A 6757-nucleotide genomic window follows, 5' to 3' on the forward strand; every position below is an offset into this window, starting at 1 on the left:
GGAGAGAGAGAATCAAAGGGAGACAATACTACAGTGGAGCCGTGGAGGGCTTGGAGGCTAAGATTTGAGCTGATCGTCCCCAATTGGTGGATGGTGTTCTTTCACCAATTTGCAACATGGAATAAATTTAATGTTAAGTTAATTATTAAATATCTTTTTGGATAAACTTATTTTTTTCACAAAGAGACATGTCTCCTACCAAAGGATATGTAAGAGTCTATAAATATGAGAACTCCTTATTCATTTTGTATGTTAGATTATTTTATCGTTGTTGCTATTTGTTGGTGATTCCTACCTAACAGGATTAAAATCCGTGCCGTTTAACAAACTTCTATGACAACTTATTTGGATATACACAATATCTAACAATTCCTCACTATATAGTAATATACACTTTCATGGGAACACGAAAGTCACCATCAATGATGGCAGTAACGAGTGTTGATGAGTGACAATGAGAGGAAGTTTGGTTCTGTTGATACCTACTTTTGACAAAGGGCCCAACAGCAGAAGAAGCCTAACAATATAGAAAAGGTGAGAGAAGGAAAATAGTAAGGGAATAAGGAAACAAGCCCAGCAGGTTGAAATGATAGGATTGATAGCTAGCAAGCCCACAACAATAAAAAGGCGGTAAACAAGAAGTAAACAGGCCGAGGAAGCCCAAAGAATGAAGTAGTAAGCCTATGAGAATAAAAAGAGGTAAATGGGACAAGGAAGCTCGGGAAATGAATTAGTAAACTCAATGGGTCGGCCTAAAGGCCAATAATCCCAAGAAGTAATAAGAGGTAAGGATGTGGTAATTGGGCTGAGGAAGCCCAAAGGATCTAACAAAAGGCCCATGAGAGTAAAGGAGGTAAAGAGGAAGTAAACGAGTTGAGGAAACCTAAGGAATGAAATAATGAAATGGGTTGGCATAGCAGGAATGTTGGCCAACAAAGCCTAAAAGAGGTAAAGATGTGAAAAGTGGGCCTAGGAAGCCCTAAGCAAAAGATTGACAAAGAAGTGAGCTGGCACGGCAGGTATGTCAGCCCATAAGTTCACGGGGTAACACGAAGTAAAAGGGAGGGTAAAGCCATAGCAGGTACGATGAAGTGATATGGCAGGATCAATAGCTAAGAGGTTCATGAACATAAGAAAGAAAAACATGGGCTTGACAGGAAGATGAGGGCCTTTTCCCAAGCAACACCCAGTCTAAAGATGGGATGAAAGGCAGGGAACATGAGCTCAAAAACCCACACATCTTTCACGCCATAAGAGATAAACACCAACTAGAACGTACAGCAGAATCAAACAAACATGGAGGAAGCAGAAATGGTGTGAAGGCCAGAAAGAAACAAATTCAGACGGAGTGGAGTATGTACAAAGGGCCAAGATACCACCTACCTATACCCAGCCAATACATGGAAGGTGGGCCACGGGTCAAGGTATTCAGAGGGTGTGGTTTGGTGGTGGAGAGAAAGAGGGGATCTATTTTAGGGTTCCTGCTCAAACTTCTTTGGGGAGAGATGTCCTGTTGGGATGGCATCTTACCCAAAAAAGGTAAATGTGGGTTGGAACCACTTGATGCATACCATAGAGGTAGGTAATAGAGAGGCTTGATCCTTATCCAAATGAGGGAAGTGAAAAAACAGAGAGAGGTAGGAAACAAGACAAGTAATTTTGTCTGGGAATGGAGAGTGGTGCAACCAACAAATTCAAAGCAATGGTAGTGGCTGAGTAGCTGGCAAGCTAGTAGGCAGTCTTAGAAGGACACCCATAAGGAGCCAAAAGCAGTTAAGGGGTAAAAATGGTAAATCCCACCATGACAGATAGTATAAAAGGTGATAGCTGTGAACAGTAAAGGGGGACGGAAGGAACGAAAGAAGAGGAGGTAGAACAAGAAAGAAAAGAGAGAAAAGAAAATAAAATACAAAAATCAGAGACATGAGTGGTAGGAATAGAGGCATGCATCAATAGACTACCTTTTTCTCTTCATCTTGACAGGCCCACTCTCTGAGAGATTGAGGATTGAAGCTTAAACCATTTAGGTCATTTTTTCAAAGTGTGTAACTTCTATGGCAGAAGCCTTTTTTGAGGTTACTCACATTGGGATCGATTCCTTTCTTGGACTTCCATCTGCGGAGAAGCTAAGCTTACTTTTCTGGCAGACGAGTTTTTCTTTTATGCTTGTTGGGTGATTAGTTTACCATTCAATTATTAAAATTTTTACTGTAGCGTTATTTTCACTGTTGTATTATTCTGCCATAACTTTATTAGGCCACTTTCCCTTATTTAGGTGTTAATGTTATTTGTTTAGTATTATAGTTATTCTGTCATATTGTATTCCTACTATAACATCTGTAACAGTTATTCCTTCTGTAGGCACACCGTACACTTAATACCTTTGCTAGGATGCATCTATACTGGAATGGCTCGACTTGTGCACAAACTGGGCTAAAGTGTATTTCATTTAGGCTAGCCCCAACTCTCTTACCTTAGACCCACGGGCCGCAGTGCAGCAGGAGAGACCAAAGCCCAACAACACAAAAAGGCCCACCATAGGTTCATTCAAAGGGAAAGAAGGGAATGAGGATTTAGGGACCAACGAAGTCATTAGGAACACCATCGATGGTAGTAAGCAAAGGAAAAGATGGAGAAAAAATAATAGGAAAACATAATAATAATAATAATAATGAGTTAAATATTTTTCCCCTCAATATGGAGTGCTTTGACAAATTGAAATTCCATTGCTTAATTAAGGTAGTTCTTAATGGTCCCTTAACACTGTATTGACAAAATGCCTTAATCGAAAGATTATATAATGTATACAAATTTTAAAACTTTAAAGGACAAGATCTAAACTACCATCTCAAATATGTAATTTTCAATTTATTAAATTTAAAAAATAAAAATAAAAATAAAAATAAAAATGATGATGCCACTTTGTCCTAAAGAATCTAGCCATTTACATTCCAATAAATCTAAGGACACAATTAATTTCACAATTGCTAATGTGGTAGTTTATGATTGGTGTATAATAGAGGTGATGTTAACAATGGTTCCATGTGAAAATGATGTATTACAAATCACCCACCTCAACTAGTTAGGAAAAAAGTTGTAAAATTTTGTGCACGTGTGACTTTAGTTTGTTTTTCTGAACAGAAAAATTCCACAATGAGGAATTTAAAAGATAAAATAAGGGTAAATTCCATTTACATACCTTGAGAATTGGGATACTATGAATCATGTCCAAGACTTTTCAAAACTGACTAATTTGGTCCCTAAAAGCCAACTTAGTCCCTAAGATAGTTGAGAAAAAATGATTAATTGGCCTAATAGTATTTGGGGACTAAGTTGGCTTTAGGGACTAAATTGGTCAGTTTTGAAAAGCCTTAAACCTAGTTGACATTAACTCAGACTTCAAAGTATGTTAATGGAATTTACCGGTAAATAAAGTACAATAAAAGGCAAAGGAACAGAATCCTCAGTACCTACTAAAGTTCCTAAACCGATTCATTTTCCGTATGCAACCTGTTTGCTAAAAAGTTAATAAATTACTTTTTGTGTTTGGGTTCTTTATATCATAATTTTAGTAATAATAGTGTTTTAAAATGGGTTTATAATACATTATATACTCAGAGTACAACTACAAAAAGGTCTAACTTTTGTAGTTGTAGACTGAGGTTATAAATAGTGGACACTAGATATACACAACCAATGTGGGATAAACATCTCTATTTTTTTTTTTTTTGAATAAACAATAATATTTATTAGAATACACAAAAATAGTAATATTTATTAGAACACATAAAAATAGTAGTTATGTATGAAGTTTGAACTTAAGGCAAAATGTGTACGGGAATTTATGGCTTCCAATGGGTGAAAATAGCCAAATACCACGTTTTGGCAAAATTTGTGACAAACTAGTATTGTTTCGAAAATATTTAGCAAACTACCACTATTTTAGTATTCGAGTTTCACAAAATTGAGTTCTAAATAGTACTCGAGTTTAGTGAACTCGAGTTTCTAGTGAGTTGCCAGTGTGGCACTACTGACCTGGAATTTGTGTAATTAAAAAAATAATGTGGTACTCGATATTATTAAAATTGAGTACTTCTTTATAGTACTTAAGCTTCATACAGTCAAGTACCTTGTTTTTTTTTTTTTTTTTAATTTTTTTAATCTCCAGTAGGAACTCACTCTTGCATCTTCTCTCAAATTCACCATCTATTTATAGCCAAAGTTCAGCCGAAATATCAATAGTTACACCAACATGAAACTTGTCAAGTCAGAGAAAATGGCAAGTATTTATGGCCAAAGTGTCATCCATATCGGCCAAAAGAAAAGAAGCATGAATTTGGTTTGCATGTCAGGTGTTGTTCCAGGCTATCTTCTTTGACAATTCATGAAGAACATTTAATGCAAGCTCTTGCATTTCTTCACACATGAAACTTCTTGATTATCATGCATCTTCCTGACATGGGCATGCAAGCCATTTAATGGTTTGTTGGCTAATGTCAAGCCACTAAGTTTGACTATTCAAGCCATTCCAACATAAACAAAAAGTAGAAAAAGGGCAAAAAAAGAAAAGAAAAAAAGGTACTCGACTGTACTAAGTTCGAGTACTATAAAGAGATACTCAATTTCACTAATATCGAGTGCCATATTATTTTATTTTTTAATTCTAGGTCAGCAGTGCCATGCTAGTGACTCGCTAAGAACTCGAGTATTAAAAAAGTGATAGATTGCTAAATATTTCCGAAATAGTGCTAGTTTGCCACAAATTTTGCCAAAACGTGGTATTTGACTATTTTCATCGCTTCCAATGTGACAGTGATTGTGATATAAAATGTCCAAGGGTTCAAAGTTGGCGCTCGTTGGTACCTATAAACTGCATGGAACATGAGGAGAAAGTGAGGAAAATCTTGATTTATAATAATTTTTTAAGGAGCAAAAAAAAGCTCATGGCATATTTTTATAATGTGTAATAATAATTTTAGAAACGTGTTCAATTTAATTAATTTCAGATAAATGAAATAATAGTATCATTTTTATTGATTAAAAAATCGAACATGTTCCAAACCGTTACCGTAAAAATAAAACTCAAAGCATATTTTTCTTTTAATTAATATAAATAAATATATATATATATATATATATATAACCGAAACCTTTAACTTTTTGTTGACCTCTTTAGACCTTGCCACATCATTATTATTATCTATATATAATATAAAAAAAAAAACTTAAAAATAATTCCTAATTAACTTTTCTTTGACTTACGTTAGAATTTTTTTTAAAAAGGACTCACTTTAGGTTTCAAAAAAAGAAATAAGAAGAAGAAGAAAGACTCACGCTAAAAAAAAAACTTTAGGATTAAGAAAAAAAGAGAAAGAGACTCATGTTAGGACTCTCTCTTCCCCCCTCAAAACCCTAGTAGTTACCACCTCAAAACCCTAAACTTAAATTCACTTTAGGATTCAAAAAAAGAAAAAGAAAAAAGAAGAGACTCACGTAAAAAAAAAAAAAAAAAAAAAAAAAAAAAAAAAAGGATTGAAAAAAAGAGAGAGAGAGAGATTCCTGTTAGGACTCTCTTCCCTCTTCAAAACCCTAGCAATTACCACCTCGAAACCCTAAACTTAACTTGGCAAGGTAATGTTATTTCTTTTTTATATGCTTTCATATGTGCCTGAGATTTTGTTTCTATCTTATTCTTTTGTTATGTTTAGAATTGATTTTTTTTTTTTGAGTATTTGGGTTAATCTCCATATTTATATTGACATTTTTGGGTTGAAATTTCTAATAATTATTTTATATTGTATATGGTAGATGAAGCATCTCTATTTTTTGGAGAAAAATCAAAACTGCAACCTATATCTTCTAGCCTAGGGAATTGTAAATTTTAATTTGGTATATTATATATAATTTTTTTGAATTTGAAGGGTTTTGTTTGGTTTTGAAGTAGAATTTGGGGATTCTATAAAATTTGGAAGTATTAAGCCTTGAGGTTTTTGGTATTTGCATTTCAGTAAGTTGATCTTAATTCTTCACCTTATATGCTTTTGCTTTATTGATAATTTTTATTTGGGTTCATGTGATTTTTTGTTTTCTTAATTAAAGCTATGATTTTTGGTTGATTAATTATTTGTTTGGATTAATTTCAATTAATTATTTGTTTGAATTCAACATAAAAGATAATGAAATTAGGTGTTATAATTTTGATATTGTTCGATGTTTTGAATTGTTTATATTGTTATTACTATGCCTAAGTAAGATTGAGAAAATCATATTACTGCTCAAATTTGAAGTTTGGTGTGTCTTCCTCATATTATGGTTTTTGTTTATATCTTTGTAGTTTATATTAATTCTGAGTATGTGTATATATATAACTTTTGGGAGTTTTGCTTTATTAGTTTAAGAATTTTAAATTACTTTATAGGTTTTGGTAACTATGCACCTGCAGTGAGATGTTGACAACATAAGCAAACATGTATGGTATTAACATTTTATAAAAATATCTCTTACAACCCAATAATGTTAGACAACACTTCTAAACTATAGACAAGCATAGAAGTTAAATATTTCTTCCCATTGTATTTTATTTAATTATGACAGTTCAATTTTTTTTTTTAAATGCTAAATAGTGAAATGTTTATAATATGCATATTATTGACCCAATTTTCTATTTCTAAATTTCTTAGATTTTATTATATAAATAACTTTTTCGTGCATTGTACAGGTTAGCGACTAATATATGTATATATATATTCTTATATAT

The sequence above is a fragment of the Quercus lobata genome, chromosome 9, assembly GCF_001633185.2.
Source record: "Quercus lobata isolate SW786 chromosome 9, ValleyOak3.0 Primary Assembly, whole genome shotgun sequence".
Lineage (NCBI taxonomy): Eukaryota > Viridiplantae > Streptophyta > Magnoliopsida > Fagales > Fagaceae > Quercus > Quercus lobata.